The following is a 23,681-nucleotide window of genomic DNA, read 5'->3' as shown; positions in this document are numbered from 1 at the left end:
ACGGCTAAGGAGGGCCCCTATCCAATAATGTGTACCTTGAAAATAATATCGGATACATTTATTATGCAGATGCGTTTATTTTTCGAGGTGAAATATTGAGCGATTATATATTTGGATTAGGGTTACGGATGGTTCTCCCGGCAGGGTATAATTTCCGGCGCAGGCTCAAAAAGTGAATATAGAAACATTATTTTGCCAAAACTCCTCCGTAATCGTAATACAATTGTGGCCTCACAGAGATGTGTCGAAGCGTAGAAGTCTACCGTGAAAAACCTGTCGATACCCTATTTGTATATTTTTTTTTGCAATACGTAGTCCGCATTTTTCGCGTTTCTTCAACAAACTTTTAAACCAATGAAAATATATATTAAGCTTCAATATATTTGAAATAAACTTTGTGACAACAACAAATCGTTTCAATTATTGTAGGGTAACGGCACTAATAGAGGAGGTAGTGAGATTTTGTAGTGAGGGTAGCACTAATAGAGGAGGTAGTGGGATGAAGTTCCTTTGTAGCGTAGTTGGTTAAAAAAGCACCAGTTTAGTGTACTTAGGGTCGTGGGTTTGAGTCCCATCGAAAGAAAAGTGGTGGCCTCCAATACATTTTTCATATCATAATCTTTCAACCATTTTCTTGAGATGTACTCCTTCGAATTTTTGCATTCATTGAGGTAGCCACATTTTTTACCGCCGTAATGAAAATTAGCGTAACTAACAACATATATGAAAAACGGACCAGAAAAATAACGAGACATATGGCTCTCCATTATCCACATGGTTTCTATTCAAAAAGTTCTTTGAAATTTTCTTTTAACTTTCCAATTCAAATAATTTAATACATCAAGCTTTCGAGCCTCTTGAATGAAGGCTCCCGAGCCTTTTGAAAAATGTCTGCTGAGACACTTGAAAGAAGGCTTCTAAGATTCTTGAAAGGAGGCTTTCGATCCTGTTAAAATGATGTTTCACAGCCTCTTAAAAATGGGCTCCTGAGCCTCTTGGAAGGAGGCTTGAAAGGGGCTTTCGAATCTCTTGAAAGAAAGCTTCCGAGCTTCTAGAAAGGAGGCTTCCAAGTATCTTGAAAGGAGATTTCCAAGCCTCTAGAAAGGAGACTTCAGAGGCTCGTGAAAAAGGCTCCCGAGCCTCTTGAAAGGAGGCTTCCGAGCCTCTAGAAAGGAGGCTTCCGAGCTTCTTGAAAGCAGGCATCCGAGCCTCTTGAAAGGAGGCTTCCGAGCCTCTTGAAATGAGGCTTCCGAGTATCCTAAAATGAGGCTTCCAAGCCTCTTGAAAGGATGCTTCCAAGCTTCTAGAAAGGAGGTTTCAGAGCCTCCTGAAAAGGGGCTTTCGAGCCACTTGAAAGGAGGCTTCCGTCCCTCTTGGAAGGCGGCTTCCGAGCTTCTTGAAATGAGGCTTTCGAGCTCTTGAAATCAGGCTTCCGAGCCTTCTGAAATGACGCTTCCGAGCCTTTTGAAAGGATTCCTCCAAGTCTATTGAAAGGAGGCTTCCAAGCTTCTTGAAAGGAGGCTTCCGAGCCTTTTGAAAGGAGGCTTTCGAACCTCTTGAAAGAAACCTTTTAAGTCTCTTCAAAGGAAGCTTCCGAGCCACTTGAAAGAAGGCTTCCGAGCCTCTTGAAAGGAGGCTGCCGAGTCGCTTGAAAGGGGCTTTCGAATCTCTTCAAAGGAAGCTTCCGAGATTTTGGAAAAGAGGCTTCCGAGCATCTTGAAAGGAACTTCAGAGCCTCTTGAAGGAAGGCTTCCGAGCCTCTTGAAAGAAGGCTTCCGAGCCTCTTAGAAGAAGGCTTCTCTAGTAACATTTTAGTTTTATGGTGGTTTCATAACACTCTTGAAGGTAAATTATGGTATTCAAGAGCGTTGTAACAATTAAAAGGTTACTTGGGTTCGGAACGTCTTGAAAGGAGGCTTCCAAGCCTCTTGAAAAAAGGCTGCTGAAACCTTTGAAAGAAGGCTTCTGAGATCCTTGAATTTAAAATGTAAAAATGTTTGCAAAAATCGCTGTCAATAGATAACGAACAACGATAAAAGAGAGGCAGAAACCTCTTCGAATCATAACAAGCCATGAAAACAAAACTATCGCACTTGGATACAAGTTGGAAAAAAATGATTCGGATAGGCGGCCCCCACCGAGGGAGTTTGATAAAACACGTTTTTCTCGCTCATTTTATGTTGACAGAGCTCCCAGCGCCCTTGGCAAAACCTTTATTAGGTGCCCCTCACTCTTGCAGATGTTCAAAACAAAAAGCGTAATAAGAGCAGGGATATTAAAAATTAGCTTTTTTACTTTATGAATTCTTCAAACCTCTATAACCTGCATATGTTCCAATAGGTAGGAAGTAAGGGTTGTAAAAAAACCAGAACATTTCTAGAAATCCCCTGAAGTTTAACGATTTTTTGAAAGATTCAATATACCTACCTATGCAAATAAAAATAAAACTAAATCCGTATTGCGTGGATTAACGACAGAAAAAAATAGGATTCAATTAGGTCAATGAAATAACTCTCAAGTGTGCCAGTCGGTGTGATCGCCATCAGTCACTAGTCACATTAAGAAGAACCCTACTATGGAGTGGTTTAAATGACCTTCGGAGTCCCCATAAGCCCTTTTGATGACGAAAAATCCAACTCCAGAGTGGCTCAGTCGGTGGTTTGAAAGAACTACTGATCTTTGAATGAACTTCCATAGTTTGCTTCCATAGTCCATAGTTTGGAGGCACTGGTTGTTTTGGTTGAACCAATGAATTCTGTATATGACCTTGAAATATGAAACGGCCAATATTCTCTTAATTAAGATTATTTCATAAAACTGGCGTTCCTACCAGAAAAATAGAATTCTATTCTTTCTGTTGGGGAAACAAACTTGCCGAAATAGTTTGAATGATCTGCACAATCGGCGTTCCAAAAATCAAGGTTACAATCAATTACGCCCATTTTTAAAAAAAAAGTTCCTAGAATTAAACTTCGAAGAAATTCAGTTGCCATCGTAACCGAAATCCCTCGATGCAGATTCTCATATTCAGCATGCATGTCAATTCAAATACTCTTCCCCGTTAAAAGCTTTACCAGCTTATACACAGTTATACACTGGATCAAATGCGATCGCATAGTTTGTCTGCATAAAATAAGATAATTTACCTCAAATTCAGACAAATTCCTTATCTGTACTTCCGTATATCTATTATTAGATAACGGTTTAGATATTTCAGTCGCGAACAAAAACTAAATGGGCTATATGGATTTGATTTACGCTTTTTACAGTCTACTCTGTGGTTCGCTTTTGGCATATTGAAGTCCCCATCTAGGGCTCCTTTCCCAAAAGCTTGCTCCATCCTCTTTTCCATTTGCATTTCCTGTGCCTTCCTATTTTTAACTTCTTATTCCACCAAGTAAATGATGAAAAAGACATTCCTAAATTAGGGGAGCATGCTGCCGACGTTCTGATACCTGTATCAGTTATTGACAGAACTGGGCCTTCCGGAAATACGTCAAACAATTGATTATGGATGTAGTTCCCGCTAGAATCGTTTGATCAAAGGTTGAATTTGTATCACTTTGCATCAGTGAATTTGTGAATAATTTGTCTTCATTTCCCATAGCGGAATTCTGGATTTCGGCGCCCCCCTAAGGCTTGGCGCCCTTGGCGGGGGCCAACCCTGCCAACCACACGCTACGGCGCTGTATGTTGGGGACCATATTTTTTCACACAGCTGTGTAAACCAAGTGTAAATGCATCAGGGAACGTCCACAAATTACGTAAAGCTTAGAGGGGGGAGGGGGGGTTAAGCGAAGTGTGACGATGCATACAAAATTTTCAAACGTTTCATACAAAAATTGTGACATAGGGGGAAGGGGGGTCGAAAATAGCCAATTTTTGCGTTACATAATTAATGTATCTTCCCTCATCAGAACCGGTGCCCCCCGCATTTGAGGCTTATTAAAAGATATTTATCATGGGTTGTAGCCCCCCGAATCAGTTCATTATGGTAACAGCTACCGAAAAACGTCTCTCACGGTATGCTACCTATCGAGAGTGTATACAGACATATAAGTGAGAGATTTTCTCATTCTCCTTTGGATTGAAACCTTCAAAGTCAGTAGGAGTAGTCGCGCAGGACATACGTTTGCCAATTATGGACCTCCATGAAATCCAGGGGCAGATTGACCAGCTGAAAAACTGCATAGTTCCTGGGGTTGACCAGATACCAGGAGAGCTATTTAAACATGGTGGTGAGGCACTGGCTAGGACGCTGAACTGGGTAATGTCGTAACCGGACACAAAAATCTTCAACAGAGTGCACGCATGCAACTGTGTCAAGATTCGCCAACAGAATGACCTCTTTGACTCTATATCCAGAGAACCTCAACGAAATGCCGGTTCAACGAATACCAACACTAATACAGTATCGAACGATGAGTCGCTTCGCGAAGTGCGTGCATCAAAACATCAGCACATACACATTCACACTTGTTTCGCTTCCCATTTCATTGCTATGTCATTTTCTATGTCATCATCGTCATAATCATTAACATCATTTTGGTTCGAGACTAGCTCGACAACAACATCGATCCAAATTCAAAACTGAAATCGATTAACTCATTTTTATCAAGAATTCAATTTCAACTATATCTACCACATTATCCTTTGCCTGTACTCTTGGACGTTCAAATTCTATCTAAAAAAAATATAAATTCAATTAAAATACAGTACAATCCAAATGCAATCCAAATCCAATCTATATTCAATTGAAATTAAATCCATTTCCAAACAAAATCCAATTCAAATCCAAATCCCAATCCAATCGTAAATCCAATCCAAATCTATTCCAAATCCATTTCAAATTTAAAATCCAACCCAAATCCAATCCAAATCCAATTTAATCCAATCCAAATCAAATCCAATCCGAATCCAGTCCAAATCCAATCCAAGTCCAATCCAAATCCAAATCCAATCTAAATATAATCCGAATCCAATCCAAATCCAAATCTAATCCAATTCCAATCCAAATCCAATCCAAATCCAAATTTAATCCAATTCCAATCCAAATCTAATCCAAATCCAATCCAAATCCAATCCAAATCCAATCCAAATCCAATCCAAATCCAATCCAAATCCAATCCAAATCAATCCAAATCCAATCCAAACCAATCCAAACCAATCCAAACCAATCCAAATCAATCCAAATCCAATCCAAACCAATCCAAACCAATCCAAACCAATCCAAACCAATCCAAACCAATCCAAACCAATCCAAACCAACCAAACCAATCCAAACCAATCCAAACCAATCCAAACCAATCCAAATCCAATCCAAACCAATCCAAACCAACCAAACCAATCCAAACCCAATCCAAACCAATCCAAACCAATCCAAACCAATCCAAACCAACCAAATCCAATCCAAACCAATCCAAACCAATCCAACTCCATTCAAAATCCAATCAAATCCAATCAAAAACCAATCCAAATCCTATCCAAATCCAATCCAAACCAATCCAAACCAATCCAAACCAATCCAACCAATCAAACCAATCCAAACCAACCAAACCAATCCAAACCAATCCAAACCAATCCAAATTCAATCCAAACCAATCCAACCCAATCCAAACCAATCCAAACCAATCAAACCAATCCAAATCTAATCCAAACCAATCCAAACCAATCCAAACCAACACAACCAATCCAAACCAAATCCAAACCAATCCAAACCAATCCAAACCAATCCAAACCAATTCAATCCAAACCAATCCAAACCAATCCAAATCCAATCCAAACCAACCAAACCAATCCAAATCCAATCCAAACCAATCCAAACCAATCCAAACCAAACCAACCAATATAATCCAACCAAAACCAATCAAACCAATCCAAACCAATCCAAACCAATCCAAACCAATCCAAACCAATCCAAACCAATCCAAACCAATCCAAACCAACCAAACCAAATCCAAACCAATCCAAACCAATCCAAACCAATCCAAACCAATCCAAACCAACCAAACCAACCAAACCAATCCAAACCAACCAAACCAACCAAACCAATCCAAACCAACCAAACCAATCCAAACCAATCCAAACCAATCAAACCAATCCAAACCAATCCAAACCAATCCAAACCAATCCAAACCAATCCAAACCAATCCAAACCAATCCAACCAACCAAACCAATCCAAACCAATCCAAACCAATCCAAACCAATCCAAACCAATCCAAACCAATCCAAACCAATCCAATCCAGATCCAACAAACCAATCCATATCCAATCCAAACCAACCAATCCAATCCAAACCATTCCAAACCAATCCAAACCAATCCAACCCAATCCAAATTCAATCCAAACCAATCCAAATCTAATCCAAACCAATCCAAATCCAATCCAAACCAATCCAACCCAATCCAATCCAAACCAAACCAATCCAAACCAAACCAACCAAACCAATCCAAACCAATCCAATTCAATCCAATCCAAACCAATCCAAACCAATCCAAACCAATCCAAACCAATCCAAACCAATCCAAACCAATCCAAACCAATCCAAACCAATCCAAACCAATCCAAACCAATCCAAACCAATCCAAACCAACCAAACCAAACCAAACCAATCCAAACCAATCCAAACCAATCCAAACCAATCCAAACCAACCAAATCCAATCCAAACCAATCCAAACCAATCCAAACCAATCAAATCCAATCCAAACCAATCCAAACCAATCCAAACCAATCCAAACCAATCCAAACCAATCCAAACCAATCCAAACCAATCCAAACCAATCCAAACCCAATCCAAGTCCAATCCAATCCAATCCAAATCCAATCCAAATCCAATCCAAATCCAATCCAAATCCAATCCAAATCCAATCCAAATCCAATCCAAATCCAATACAAATCCAATACAAATCCAATCCAAATCCAATCCAAATCCAATCCAATCCAATCCAATCCAAATCCAATCCAAATCCAATCCAAATCCAATCCAAATCCAATCCAAATCCAATCCAAATCCAATCCAAATCCAAATCCAATCCAAATCCAATACAAATCCAATCCAAATCCAATTCAAATACAATCCAAATCAAAATTTAATTCTAATCCAATGCAAATCCATTCCCTATCCAATCAAAATCCTATACATTCCAAATCCAATCCAAATCCAATCGAAATCCGATCCAAATCCAATCCAAATCCGATCCCAATCCAATCCAATCCAAATTCAACCCAAATCCAATCGATATCCAACCCAATTCAATCCAAGCGAATCAATAAATATGCAATCCAATGCGAATCCAATCCAAATAATATCCAAATCCAATCACAATCTTATTCAAATTCAATTAAATTCTAACAAAATCCAAATCTAATCAAATCAAGCTTGAAATCATTTGTGATATTCACATAAAATCCTAATATGGTTAATAAATTTCTAATTCATCACACCATTTAAAATCTAATCAAATCTAGCTTCAAACCATATACCAAAAAATTCATTGGTCATAAAATTCTTTCTTCATGAGCATAATAATGATAAATGTTGCTTATTTTTTTTCAACTTCGTCAACTTCCAATAAACAATCATTCAGATTCATAATATTTTTGCTTGCCACGCATTGCCACACATTGTACTAATCATTCATATTTTACCCATCAGAAAGTTCCATTAATTGTAGCTTAATTATTAGCTTTGAAAGTAAATCTACACTCATCGCATCTCTACTTTTGTTGTTGTTTATTACAACTTTTTTTCCAGCCTAGGAACATTCGCAGCCTACTCACCACCGTTATTGCGTCATGGCGAGCCTACTGGAACTCTTTTACTCTTTCTAAATTTTACTGCCATCGACACTTTTTTTTTTGCTTTGGCCTTGGATCATTCGCAGCCTACTCATCACCGCATCGGCGTCATGATGAGCCTACTGGAACTCCTTTATTCTTTTTCTTCATTTTGTCAATTCGATTTTTTGTTTGCTTTGGCCTTGGATCATTCGCAGCCTACTCATCACCGCATCGGCGTCATGATGAGCCTACTGGAACTCCTTTATTCTTTTTCTTCATTTTGTCAATTCGATTTTTTTTTTCGTTTTGGCCTCAGATCGTTCGCAGTCTACTCACCACCGCATCAGCGTCATTGTGAACCTTACTGGAACTCCTTTATTTTCACCAAACACATTATTTAAACATTGCGACTACCGCAATTACTCCCTTGATATCGGTTAACACACAATAATACTTACTTAATCCTACCAACTGCGCCAATTGTCGTAACCGGACACAAAAATCTTCAACAGAGTGCACGCATGCAACTGTGTCAAGATTCGCCAACAGAATGACCTCTTTGACTCTATATCCAGAGAACCTCAACGAAATGCCGGTTCAACGAATACCAACACTAATACAGTATCGAACGATGAGTCGCTCGCGAAGTGCGTGCATCAAAACATCAGCACATACACATTCACACTTGTTTCGCTTCCCATTTCATTGCTATGTCATTTTCTATGTCATCATCGTCATAATCATTAACATCATTTTGGTTCGAGACTAGCTCGACAACAACATCGATCCAAATTCAAAACTGAAATCGATTAACTCATTTTTATCAAGAATTCAATTTCAACTATATCTACCACAGGTAATTACCAAGATTTGAGAGATTTGTATCGGTGGTGACAAATCGAAGTGGTTAATAAATTCGTGTGCTTGGGCTCAATATGGTGACCTCCGATATCGATACCAGCAGAGTAATTTAAAGATGCAGCGTGTCAAGAAACGGCGGAAACGTATACTTTGGCTTTTTTCGATAGAAGAAACGCCGCCTCGAAGAAGCGGAGTGCAAGGAGATCTAACAGCTGTGACGTTCTCGAGAAACACGCGCAAGTTTTATCAGAAGCTCAACGCATCCCGCAAAAGCTTTGTGGCGCGAGCCGAAATGTGCCATTAGACTGGCCCAAAATGCATGAAATCCTGAATTTCAAACCTTGCACCCTTAAATGACAGTTTGGGGGTCCCAGAAGCTCCCCTGAAAATTTCAGCTCATTCGGTCCAGTGGTTGGCGTGCGCAAATGGCTCAAAGTTTGTATGGGAAAAGTTATCCAAATGTATGGAAAAACGCAACCGTTTCAGTTTTTTGCGCTGTAGTCGACGGATTCCTGTTGTGGACAAAATGTAAAACCTTTTTCATATAAGGAAGCGACTGGTGAAGACCGGATGTAAATCCCTTTGAAATTGGCCAAGTTATAAGCATCCAAAGTCGAGGGTTTTGAGCGTGTCCCCCAGGGGTGTTTAAAATGAGAGCAACGTACCACCGACCATTGCGGCGGCGATGCAGGCGTATTCGGTGCCGTGCGAAATTAAATGCATGATTATCACGCAATCTCGCGATTTTTTATCCGATTGGTAAATACTTTCCGTACTCTGTACAGTAGTGTAGCTAGAGAGGGAGGGGGTGAATAAGGGGGGCAAGGGAGGGTTCTTTTTTTTAGCTTGAGCTTGAGCTTGAGCTTGATTGACTGCTCGTAGTTGCTACTCCATTATGACCAGATCAGCTGTTCTTGCACAGGGAACCAACAGATGTTTGCTTAGGACTAGCACACATCTTCAATGTACAAGTACTGGTGATCTCATTTGTTAGGTCATACTGGCGCCTGCCACGTCAGAATGCAAGTCAATGTAGGGAAGGGGGAGGAAATGATGATGCAATCACTCGCCCACTGCAAGCCGAATATACCTCTGCACTTGCCACGAGTTCATGCGGAATTTGTTGGAATTTCTGGGTTAGGTTGGAGAGGCAGAGGTCCGTCTTGGTTAACGAGCTGCCAATGTGATAGATAGGAGAAGGTAACTGATGGAATTTCTAATTGGATGTAGGAAACGAGCTCTATAGTTCATTTCCAATTCTAGCAGATTACTGAGAAGTTGAAGGTATAGAAATAGTAATGGAAACGGTATGGAAGTCCATTTCCTGTTCTAGCGATTGCTAGAACATGAGAGATAAAGAGAAAGATACAAAGTAGGAGAATGGAACGGACCTGGGATTGAACCCACGACCTCCTGCGTATGAGGCAGAAGCAGTAGCCGTATGACTACCGAGCCCGCTTCGGCAAGGGAGGGTTCTTTTTTTTAGTAGAAAAACACATCCGAGATATTGCTCGATGTTTAATCTCGCAATTTTCTGGCGTCGTTTTATCTTCGAGCTAACACGCTAAAAAAAATTACTCAAAATTGACATACATAAATTGAAGACTCAAAACTTGGTCAAAAAATTTGGTCAAGTTTGGTTTATGCTATAGTTTAGAGTTCAATTTTCGAAGCGTGAATGTAAATACACGAAATAAATTAAGTACTTCTTCCATTTATTTTGTTAGCCTCAAATAAAAATATACAGCCATCCAGTTCCAACATTATTGATATGATCCCTCAAAATTACCTTATATTTGGTAGGATCGTTCCTTATAGAACAATATTGGACCCATTTTATTATTTCCCCTTGATGGTGGCCAATTTGAATATAGGGTATTCAGAAAAATCGATCATTTCAGGAATTTTAATTTTTCATAAAATTGTAACTCCCAAATCATTAGGCCTATTTGTTGTATTAACAAATCAAATAAAAGCTCTTTATTTCTACAGGTATACCTCGATATAACGTAACTAATTTTTCACTCTTCAAATCGTTGTATCTCCAAAACCACTGGTCCTGCAAGAAAAATGTGCTTCTTGCTTTTGTGAAGTGATATTTGATCGTGCAAGTGGAATACATAAAATGGATTCAAAATCTAAGGAAGAATTAAGTATGGAACTTGTTGTCCCAATTGAAAGTTTTAAAGGTGTAAAGTTGCCTTCAAACGGTGATGTTGGTCGGATGCGTTTTATAATGAAAAATCAACACTTGAGTATAAAACCAGCTGCTAAAACTGTAGTAACTGAACTTCAAATTTTTTGGGAGAAATATAGAATTCCTCTAATGCAACACTACAATGCTGTTGTTAAGCTCCTAAAATTATTTAACAAAATGCGAGCAATTATCAAAAAATCTTCTCACGCGGGAGATAAACAGAAAGAGTCTAGTTTCATTAATAATTTGGATCGATTGTTTGACATTGCTCGACGAAATGCATTAAATTTGATTAAAAACGATAAGGATAAACAGTTCCTTATTCTACAAAGGGAAGTTGGAAGGCCTGGATCTGCCTTTGCGAGAGTTAAAAAAGGCAAAATCGAAGAAGAACCAACAACGGAACCAGAGCCATCCTTGGAATCTCAATCAGCTACCAGCGTTTTTACTATTGACGGATGAGGTAAGAATATAATCCAATAAGATGATAACTTCTACTATATGTCAATTTCCTACAATTTTAGATTACATTTGGTAATATCTGTATTTTTTTTAAAGAAGCTATTTGTAACATATTTTTAACTTTTTTTTTAAGAATCTATCTGATTTTTTTTTCTTTTCAGGTACTGACAAAGTAGAAAGATTGCCAGTTTTGGTATCTTCTGGAGCAAATGTTCAGCTGCTTGGAGTCCCAAAATTGTCTTCTGGAACTGGTGAAAGACAGGCAAACGAAGTTTGCAAATTGATGAATGCATGGGAACTAAGCGATCGCATCTGTGCAATGGGATTTGATACAACAGCAGCAAATACAGGAATCAAAAAAGGCGCTTGTACCCTAATCGAGAAGCGGATTGGCAGAGATCTTTTATGGCTGGCGTGTAGGCATCATATTGCCGAAGTTTTGATGACAGCAGCTTGGGAAAAACTATTTCCCTTAAAAGGCCCTTCTTCAAGTATCTTTATAAAATTTAAATAGGCATGGCCTACTATGGATCAATCATTTGATGGAAATATGGTAGACGAAAACATGATTGAGATCCTTGGTGATGAAACACAACATTTGATTGAACTTTTGAAAAACCAACTCAATATTCAACAGCAACGACAAGACTATAAAGAGTTACTAAATTTATCTTTAGCATTTCTTGGTGTGAAAAGAATTAAATTTTCGCCACCAGGAGCACATAGCAATGCCAGATGGATGGCGAAAGCAATATATTGTCTTAAAATATGGCTGTTTAGAGGCCAGTTTGACATGGCCGATGATGAAAGGCGAAAAATTCCAGTAATGTGTGCTTTTATTTTACGAGTTTACATTTGGTCTTGGTTTAAAGCTCCTTTACCCTCATCAGTAGCACGAAATGATCTAAACCTGGCAAAAAATTGATAACTTTACGAGATGCTTTCCCTGATCAATCAAGAAATGTGTATATGGCTGCGGCTTCAAGATTTGCAAATCATCTATGGTACTTGAGTGAAGAACTATGTAGTCGCTCTGGCTTTTTTCGACCCAGAAATATTTACTGATGAGAGAAAAGAAATGGCACACAATTTAAAATCTTGTAAGGGTGATGAAGTAAGAAAAATAAAATTGAAAGTTTCTACGATCGATAAGTTGACTTCTTGTACGCTTTCAGATTTTGTTTCTCAAAATACGATGATTTGTTTTTAAATTTCTGGAATATCTACAAATTTTCTCAAAGAAGATCCTAGTATATGGGATGAATTGGAAGAATTTGTTGAAAGTAGAAATAAAATTAATTCATTTTTGGTAGTGAATGACTGTGCTGAAAGAGGAGTTAAACTAGTTCAAGATTTTTGTGAAAAACTGACAAAAAATGAAGAACAGGTTCAATATCTTCTCAAAGTTGTTCAACAGCATAGACAAAATTTTCCAGGTTGCACTCGCTCTGTTATAACGGAAGGCCTAGCAGTTGAAATAAATAATTAATATAGGTATAAGTGTTGTTTGTTGATAACTTTGTAGTTTTATACAGTTAATAAATGATGCTATAAACATTAAAACTGTTGTTTGAAAAATATATAACTTATATAATATCCCAGGTCTCTCTGTCTTTCTGTCCTTCTGTCCCTCTGTCTGTAACGATTATATCATATCGTTCTAAAATTGATGCAACGGGCATCACGATGTCCGAAAACAACTCGTTACAAATATTTCATGAATTTTGTCTCCCCTTAAAAACTTCAGCTCGTTGGCTTCAGTGGTAAGTCACCCCCTCCCTCTCTAGCTACACTACTGTACAGAGTACGGAAAGTATTTACCAATCGGATAAAAATTCGCGAGATTGCGTGATAATCATGCATTTAATTTTGCACGGCACCGAATACGCCTGCATCGCCGCCGCAATGGTCGGTGGTACGTTGCTCTCATTTTAAACACCCCTGGGGGATACGCTCGACACCCTCGACTTTGGATGCTTATAACTTGGCCAATTTCAAAGGGATTTACATCCGGTTTTCACCAGTTGCTTCCTTATATGAAAAAGGTTCTACATTTTGTCCACAACAGGAATCCGTCGACCACAGCGCCATCTAGAAGCAAAAAACTGAAACGGTTGCGTTTTCCCATACATTTGGGTCACTTTTCCCATACAAACTTTGAGCCATTTGCGCACGCCAACCACTGGACCGAATGAGCTGAAATTTTCAGGGGAGCTTCTGGGACATAAGGATGGGAGCATCTTGACGGACGAACGTGTGGTGATCGAAAGGTGGAAGTAGCACTACGGGGAACATTTGAATGACGCTGAAAGCCATGCTTTCGCTCATCTATAGATTCTACTATCTATAGTGGCACCAAACTGTCAAATCGTATGTATTTTTCCTTCATTGATTTAGATCATTTAGATCCCCTTGCCTCGCCAGCAAAAGATGTTCCGGTCTTTATCTCGTAACTAAAATATCTTTTATGTGAATTGATTAGACCTCTTCATGTTTTCAAAGAGTATCAAAAATTCAACCGGTCAGTCCAGAATCACAATTCTTATGATAAAATAGGCCTCCTGTCAAATTTTCAGCTAATTCGCATAAAATTTCGAGGTGGTTCAAGTCAATTTAGTGTTTTTGGGCTATTTTCAATTTTGAAAAAATCTAACAAGAGATATAAACACCGAAAACCATCGCAACAACCTCTATGTGGAAGTTTTTAGTATGCTCTACAAGTATTGTGAACATTGCTATTCGTTCCGTTCACGTTTTGACCATGTTAAAGTGATTTTCAAGCTGATTTTCAAGTACAAAAAAACACTGTTTCCCCTTAAAGTCGTTGTTCTACAAATTTCTTGAATTTATGACAAACAATTGCTCATTTATATTATTTACTTTCCTCCTTTTTTCCTGGAGATTTGAGTAATATAATTGCTAAAATTCGATTTGCCGTTCAATTTTTAAAAATCAGAAGCTGAACATTTGTCATAAATTTGCACGCTAGGATTTCCTTAAACAAGTTATTCGAACAAAACATAAATCAAATCATATGATATTTGATGCTTACAACAAACGACTTCCAAATTTGGTTCATTTCACCATATGTCTGTATGCTTTTAAAATTTAGTGCGTCGTAGTAACAAGTGAAATTAAAGTTTCTTTGGTCGAACAACTTGTTTGACGATATCACATCGTGCAAATTAGGGTTTTCAGTACTGACCCTTTTTGGCGAGTCCCGGTACTACGGTACTGAACCCCTCAGTACCGGGAGTACCGGGAAAATACCGGTACCGGAAGATTTTTTTTTCGAAAATCATTAAAATCAATAAAAAGTCAGGATTTAATGGTAAGCTTCGAGTAAGTCAGGATTTAATGGTAACGAAGCTTTCAGAAACAGAGATAGCTCTTTCTGAGTCTACAGAAGTAGGGCGAACTGTTGCTTGTGAATCATGAAGCATTGACAAGTATTTTCCTTTTAGCTTTTTCTGAGTCGTTGTACGTTAACTCTTGTCTTTGAATCTTTACGAATCCTGGTGCAGTAATCGAACTTACAGGAACACTCTTGCCTCAAGCGGGGACGATTTGGGAAAATACTGATGAAGTTTGACGATTTTTTTTTGGGATGTGACGATGTCGTTGCGGTTTGATTGTCGCTGTCGTCACTAGCGAAACATCTTTTGCTGGCAAGGATAGGTCACTAAATGTCAACGAAGGAATTTAGACAGATAGGGGACGATAACAAAGGGAACCGCAGCGACAAACGTCCTGCATAGTTTATTACCTCTATTGTCAGGTGTTTGAAAATTTAGTAAAAAAAATAATATCTTTCTCACTAGCTGCTGCATTCAAATAATGTGGTTTTAACCATCGGAAGTTTTAACCAAAACTTTTTCCTTAGTACCGAAAATACCGGTACTTTCATTAAGCCAGTACCGGTATTTCGGTACCGAAAATTGGTCGGTACTCCCGGGAATTCCGGTACCGATACTCCCGGTACTAAAACCCTAGTGCAAATTAATGACAAATGTTCAGCTTCTGATTTTTTAAAATTTAATGGTAAGTCGAACAATAAAAATTATATTACTCAAATGTCTAGAGAAAGAAGAAAGAGAGGAAAATAAATATTATAAATTAGCGATTATTTGTCATAAATTCAAGAATTTTGTAACAGTGTTTTATGTACTTAAAAGCTTGAAAATCACTTTAACATGGTCAAAACATGAACGCAATCGCAATGTTCACAAGACTTGTAGAGCACACCAAAAACTTCCATATAGAGGTTGTTACGATGGTTTTCGGCGTTTATATCTCTTGTTAGAGTTTTTTCCAAAATTGAAAATAGCCCAAAAACACTAAATCGACTTGAGCCACCTCGAAATTTTATCCGAAGTAGCTGAAAACTTGACAGGAGGCCTATTTTAGCATAAGAATTGTGATTCTGGGCTGACCTGTTGAATTTTTGATACTTTTTGAAAACATGAAGCGGTCTAGAATTGATTTATAGTATTCATTTAGCTCGAAAACATTGCAAAATATTCCAACGGAAATGCGTTTTTCAAGTTTCCAAGAGTCTCTTCGTGTGAATAATAATAAATCAACATTTTTACGATGAAGTTTTTTTTTTATCTTTATTAAAGAGACTTTCAGCCCAAGGCTGGCTCGTCTCCTACGATGAAGTTAATTTTTTCCTAAATACTTAAAAACTACTTCAACGGCAATCGATTTTCTTGGTTTAAGACATCCCTCGTGCTTTTTAAAACACCACGTAATATGAAACCAGTTTATTGTCAAAATCCGCCATAAAAATTCGCTTGTAAATATTACCCAAATGTATTTTATAATTGTTCAGCAGGGATTCATCATACCAGTGGCGTAGCCAGAAAATTGGTCTGGGGGGAGTTTCCTGAAAAGTTTTTTTTTCGAAAAAAAAAATTTCTTCTAAAAATGTTGTCTCTGGGGGGGGGGGGGTTTATGTCCAAAACCACCCCCGTGGCTACGCCACTGTCGTGTACATATTATAAAACAAAAAAACACATAAGAAGAATAACAAGAAAAGCTCATAAGAGAGGTCAAAATTGCACTTTAGGGAGATAGATTCAGTTATTTCCATCAATTCACATTTATTTGCGTTTATTTAAATGCATTGTCGCAGTCTTTGAAAAAAAAAATCGAATTTGATTTTTTTTTTCCAAGGGAGGGCTTTTGGGGAAAATGTGGCAAAAATCAATATTCTTCTAATAACTTTGAAACGTAATGGCCGATTGGGCCAATTTTCAATAGCGAAAAATAAGAAAGGATTCTGCGTCGAATGCAACTTGTTGCGAGTAAATCGGATAATGCGAAGTGCCAAAAAGTGTGTCTCACATTTTTTGCACACATACACACATACACACACAGACATCATCTCAATTCGCCGAACTGAGTCGATTAGTATATAACACTATGGGTCTCCGGGCCTTCTATAAAAAGTTTGTTTGTATACGAGGAAGGCAAAAAATGGTATAATTTTCGATCCCATAGTCCGATATGGCCAATTTTCAATAGGAAACAATAAGACAGGATTCTGCGTTGAATGCAGCTTGTTGCGAGCAAATCGGTTAAAGATAAGTGCTCAGTTGTTATTCTGCTTTCGTCAATCGTGGACGTAGAGATGTCGTAAGATCCCGATTAATCGATTAGTAACTAATCGATTACTCTCGATTCCTGTCGATTATTGAATCGATTGACCGTTGGATAATAATCGATTCAAAATTAATCGATTATTACAACGATGAATCGATTAATCGAAGTAATCAATTAATTTGCGACATCCTTATGATGTCGTAAAATCCTGATTAATCGATTAGTAACAAATCGATTACTCTCGATCTCTCTCGATTATTGAATCGATTAATCGTTAGGTAATGATCGATTCAAAATTAATCGATTATTACAACGATTAATCGATTAATCGAAGTAATCGATTAATTTACGACATCTCTACGTGGACGTCTAGCAGCAGATTGTTTTCGGACTACGGCAACCGTTGTAGGTACCGATCAGCTTAGATTTTTTTTGCTTTGTCTGCTTGTCGCGGTAGATAATAGAGTGCGAAATGATAGAGAATACGGTTCAATTTCGTTTCCCTGTTTCTGCTCCCCGGCCGAGCTGGGTTGAGATCGCCGGGTTTGTGCGGCAATTACATGTGGATGTATCGTCTATGGAAACTGTTTACAAAACAGCAATGGACAGATCACTGTTTGTTAAATTTGTTACACTGGATGCAATGCAGGATGCATTGAAGAAGAATGTGGAACCAAAAAAGTTTCATTATTCTAGTGGAAAGACAGTTTAAGTAAATATGGTGATTGCAGGCAGTAATGTCCACTACATCCGTGTATTTGACTTACCACCTGAATTACCGGATAGTGAGTTATTGTCGCGTCTGGTGGAATACGGAAAAGCAGAGCGCGTGATCCGGGAAAGATTTCCGCCCAACTTAGGATTGGATCATATGTTTACTGGTGTGCGAGGGGTATATCTGGATGTTCAGAAGGAAGTTCCACCGTCGCTTGAAGTACTAAATTGGACCGGCAGAATATTTTACCAAGAGCTTCGAAATAAATGCTTCGTGTGTCGAGAAGAAGGCCATCGGAAGGACTTGTGCCCACAATGGAAGAATAGGAGTCGGGAAAATCAGGATCATGGCAAGAAAGTAGGGAAAAGCAGAGGTGGACAAAACCGAACATACTCCGGAGTGGTGATCGGATTCGAACGGACAGCACCGGAACAATCGTCAGTAGAAATAATGAAAAATGAGGTAATCGAAGAGGATGCAGTTGAGTTAGACACTGAGTCGACGGTAACAAAACAAGCGGAAACTGTGTCCATCCCGGATTCTATGATTGAACGCGAGAAGATGGCGGAAACAATGAAATTCAAAAATAAAACTGATCGGATCTGGTTTGTGAAGAAAGGAGTAATGGGCTACACAGACTGTGTAAGCGCATTGAGGAAGGAGGAGGAGAAAAAACAATCACGATTGGCGAATCAGCGACTAGATCTAACTACGGCAGGTTCCATAGACCGGTCGCCACCGAAGAAAACCTCTCGCAGGAATGCTTCTCACAGCACACCAGAAACAACTTCAGAATAGACGAATCCAAGTGAAAATAAGAAGAAGACACACGACGGTGTTAACTTTGACAGATCCTACAGCGCAGCATAGGAAGTTCATTTTAAAATGCTTATAATAAATTCTAGACAAAATGTAATTAAAATCTGATTGATGTATGGTACGGAAAAAGTTCCGAATTGTATGATAGACACATTTTTGGCAAATATTCAAAAAAATGAGATAAGCTTCCAGATATGTAATTCAGAACTTTTTCCGTATCGTACATCAATCAGATTTTAAATACAATTTGTCTAGAATTTATTATAAGCATTTTAAAATGAACTTCCTATGCTGCGCTGTAGGATCTTTCAAAGTTAACACCGTCGTGTGTCTTCTTCTTATTTTTACTTGGATTCGTCTATAAAATTGAATTGTTTATGAGCTTTTGGCTCCGTAGAGTTTTATTGTAAATATCTGAGACTGTAAAATAAACGAAATGAGTAAAAAAAAACCCAAAATAAATAATCCACCTAGCGGTGATGGTGCCTTTCTCGTGTACCAGTGGCGTAGCCAGAAAATTGGTCTGGAGGGAGTTTCCTGAAAAGTTTTTTTTTCGAAAAAAAAAAATTTCTTCTAAAAATGTTGTCTCTGGGGGGGGTTTTATGTCCAAAACCACCCCCGTGGCTACGCCACTGCATCATACATATTTATCCGCTATTTCAACATTGATTTGAATCATGCTACTGTGCGAAAAAAAACATTGAGAAAATAATCTACCGGCTATTAATGCACATTTTTCAAATGAAATAGATTATTAATTATTTCAAACATACTCTTTCTATCAATGTTCAATGTAATTTGATCCAATTATCTTATTTCTACCAACGACACTTCCAAACGCACTATATGTAGAATGGAAGATATAGTCAACAAATAACAATAACTGTAGCAAACAATTTGCAGTTATATATCGCACTGCAGTGATTTTAAAATAGAAAACATAAATTCCTAAATTACATTTATTTCTGATCGCCCAAATGGATTTTTAATTGCAGTCATTTTTGGATTAATTTCTAAGAAGAAACTGCATAAATGAGTTTCAATTATCTGCAAATACATAACTTTTTAATTTAGTAAAGCAAACAAACACAACACAATTAAAAATATTTGTCGTTCATTGCTTGGCGGGCATTTAATATCATTTCTCGGGCATTTAATATCATCTCTCTCTTCTCGATGAATTCGAAATGCACAATGTGCACCAACTTAATTCAACTGAATTCACCGAGTAGTGATACTGCCTTTCTCGCATTTAGCCAAGACACCAACCTTATATGGTGCTCATATGGTTCTATGTTATTTTCTTTATAACTTTTAAACGCAACGGTCGATCGTTATCAAATTCAATAGTGAACAACTAGGCTTTGTCCCCTGTCGAATGAAACTTGTTGCGAGAAAATCGGTTGATGATTACTATATAAAAAGTTGTCTAATGTTTTTCTTAGCTTTTGTGCACACACATACACGCCCTAGTCATCAAGACGGACGAGGCTAGGTACTCGGACGTCTTGAAGGCGATGAGGAGTGACGTCAAGCTCGGTGAACTCGGCGCCGACGTACGTCGAATAAGACATACCCGGATGGGCGAGATGATCCTCGAGATGAAGCGGGACGTCTCGCAAAATGGTGCCGCCTACAAGAAGTTGGCGGAGGAGGTTCTGGGCGAGACGGCCAAGGTGAGGGCACTCATGACGGAGGTGAATCTAAGGGTTAAAGGCCTGGACGAGATCACCGAAGTCGAAGAGCTCGTCACGGCACTGCGGCGACAGTGTGAAGTGGAGACGCCCACCGCAGCCGTTTGGCTACGGAAAGGTCCGGCAGGGACGCAGGTAGCATTGGTTCGGCTATCTGCAGCGGACGCCTCCAAGGTGGGATGGTGGGATGGTCGGTGTGCCCTGTGGGCATATACGAGCAACCCGAAGTTTGCTTCAAGTGCCTGGAACCGGGGCACAAGCAATGGGACTGCAAAGGCCCTGACAGAAGCAATCTCTGCCGACGCTGCGGATTGGAGGGACATAAGGCATAATGCTGCACGAACCCTCCCAATTGTTTGATTTGTTCCAGCAAAGCTGTGAACAGCAAGCACCCCATGGGGGGTTCGATGTGCCCGGCGTTTAAGCGTGCTGCAAAATCACAGTGAAGGTAACGCAGCTGGCTTGCTCGGCCTCGCCCGAGTGTTTGGTGTGCGCAGGTTTAGAGGAAACGGTGGAACACGTGTTGTTCGTGTGACCACGTTTTCGCGCAATGCGTGACCACATGCTTGCCACATGTGGTCTGGCTGGACACTACCCCGGACAACCTAGTTCGGAGGATGTGCAAAGATGAAGTTGGCTGGAACGCCGTTTTATCGGCTATCGTCCAAATCGTCTCGATGCTACACAGAAGGTGGCGCGTGGACTCAAGGATGGCTAGTTCAGGCGCAAATAAGAGGTGGTCCAAGGGATCGGAGTCGGCTTCATGGGTCATACTGATGGTCATTTTCTTATAATGTAAGAGAAAGACAACATTACCGCTAGGGTGATTAATCAGGTGTTTTGGTAAACTTCTTATTTTCCAATTTTTATCTGAGTTACTCAATAATGCCACTTTAATTGAATTTGGTGACGAACACAATTTACATAACATTTTAAGATGGAGAGTTATGTTTTAACGTTGCGCATATTTCAAGAAAAAATCATCTATCATATAAAAAGCGTTACGCAGTGAGAAGGGAAGTTGTTCAAAATTTACAATTTTGACATTACTACATTATAGGAGCGAATTTTAGACTTAACCATTACGTGTAATAACGTGTTGGATACCTTTTTATATAAGAAAATTATTTTGAGCTTTTTAGTGGAATGTTTTCACCTGTCATAAGACGAGTTTATACAATCCCATTTTATAATTATTAAAAAAATCTTAACTAAATATCAAATGAATGAAATTCAATTTCGTTGATGTCACAACATGACGCTAATTGAATCTGTTCTACCCTCCTTTGTTGGTTTAATAAGTTCTACTCAGTGAATTTTCAACACCAGAAGCTGATAGTGCTTTTTTGATCATTTTAGGAATTCTGTGTTGCATCCATTTGTCTGTGACACGAATATACAGTTTATATGACCATTAGTAATTTATCCAGCCTGTTTGATGGCTTATTGGAAGCCAAAAAGTGACCAAATTCCGTTGGTTTTGTAGAATATGACAAAAATCGATACTATGCCGAAAATTGGCCCCATACCCCATTGAAGGCTCAGAAAAAATATTTCTCTTTTTTATCTATGTTTTTATGATGAATACCACTGTTTATTGCAGGATTCATAATTTTGGCCAAAAATACCTCCTTTTTTCCTATTGTGGCGCTCTGAGTATTTAGAGAATCCCTGCCCCATAATACGCAATGTCGAGTTTGTTTATATACGTATTATGGTCCCTCCCCATTAGATTTACATGTTCCATTCCCACATGCTCCTTTTGCCTATAATGGATTCCCCTTGTGTGCTAGTAGGGAGTGAGTGCTAGTAATGGACCCCGTGCGTATAATGGACCCCCTGAACCAGTGGCGTAGCCACGGGGGTGGTTTTGGGCATAAAACCCCCCCCAGAGACAACATTTTTAGAAGAAATTTTTTTTCGAGGAAAAAAAATTGTTCAGAAAACCTCCCCCAGACCAATTTTCTGGCTACGCCACTGCCCTGAACCAAATCCCAAATTAAACGCTGGAATCGACTATTTTCTGCAAATTTCCGTCGGGTGAAGTTGCTTCATGTAACAGGACAGTAGTTCCATACATTTGTTAAGGACAGGGAAGCACAAATTTAGTTATATTAACTAATTTGTAAATGTAAATATGCTAAAGGGTCCATTACTAGCACACAAGGGGGGGTCCATTATAGCCAAAAGAAACATGTGGGAATGGAACATTTAAATCAAATGGGGGACCATAATACGTAAATAAACAAACTCGAAGTTGCGTATTATAGACCCGGGGGTGGCCATAATAGGCATGGTAGCAACATAATTTTTAAATGCTTGGTTTAGTAGTAAAAATGAATGTTTTGGCTAGTTTTATGTACGAAACACGATGCTGATACCTTTTGCTTGTCATCTGGAGCAGCAGAACTATAATTAGTCAAAAGGCTCGTTCTAGCGGAGCGACTGAAGTAAATTTCAGTCGTTAAGGGGGCCAATACCAGCACTCACTCCCTAATGGACCCTTAAGCATATTTACATATACAAATTAGTTAATATAACTAAATTCCTGCTTCCTTGTCCATAACAGTTGTATGGAACTGCTGTCCTGTTAAATGAAGCAACTCTACCCGACGGAAGTTTGCAGAAAATAGTCGATTCCAGCGTTTAATTTGGGGTTTTGTTCGGGGGGTCCATTATACGCACTCACTCCCTAAATCGTTTTACGGTAATCTATCGAATGCTGAACAACTCAGCCAAATTTCAACAAGATCCGACGATGTTTCAACTTATTTGATTTTTTGATTTTTTATATGGAAGATACGACTTAGAACTTGTATGGCTATTATCTCAGTACCGTCGTTCGGGGTGACATTGGGCCTAGGGGGTAAGATTGGGCCAAAAACGTTTCCACTCCTAATATCTCAGAAGCTGTTACGAATTTTGATGAAAACTTCAAACGGTTCGAAATAACGGAATGGGACTGATATGCGAGTTGGGGCAGTTTACACCCGCCTGAAACGTTAAGCTTTAAAAGATGGACTGGTGTTGAATGCGTCGAAGACAAAGCACATTCTAGTGGGCGGAACCAATCGCGACAGGCCCGCCTGTGAAGCAGTGTTACGATAGACGGGGATACTTTCGAGGGGGCGATGAATTCGTCTATCTTGGATCAATGCTAACGGCTGATAACAATGTTACTCGTGAAATACGAAGGCGCATTATCTATGGAACTTACTGTACGCCCTACTACGGGCTCCAGAAGAAACTGCGGTCAAAAGGTTCTCACCCGCACCAAATGCATCATGTACAAAACGCTGATACGACGATCGATGGTACTCTACGGTCATGAAACTTGAATCATGCTCGGGGAGGACTTGTAAATACTCGGAGTATCCCAGAGACGGGTGCTAAGGACCATCTTTGGTGGTGTCCAAGAGGACGGCGTGTGGCGGCGAAGGAATCTTCACGAGCTCTGAAACTGGTAGTTGTACCTATTTTAGCATGTTTCACACAGTTGTGATAAATGAATGTTTGCTCAGATTCTGTTTTCGTACCTACTCAAT

General features: G+C 39.0%; 1 protein-coding gene across 7 annotated transcripts in view; it reads right to left on the bottom strand.

Moving 5' to 3' along the window:
• The window catches only part of LOC134220371 (dihydropyrimidinase), a 117,671-nt gene that overhangs the window by 26,312 nt on the left and 67,678 nt on the right, over positions 1-23,681 (bottom strand). The gene's annotated exons all lie outside the window — the stretch shown is intronic.

Source organism: Armigeres subalbatus, chromosome 3, assembly GCF_024139115.2.
Source record: "Armigeres subalbatus isolate Guangzhou_Male chromosome 3, GZ_Asu_2, whole genome shotgun sequence".
NCBI classification, from domain to species: Eukaryota; Metazoa; Arthropoda; class Insecta; order Diptera; family Culicidae; genus Armigeres; species Armigeres subalbatus.
The sequence above is the reverse complement of the archived record's forward strand: the minus strand, read 5'-3'. Positions and strand labels throughout refer to the sequence as shown.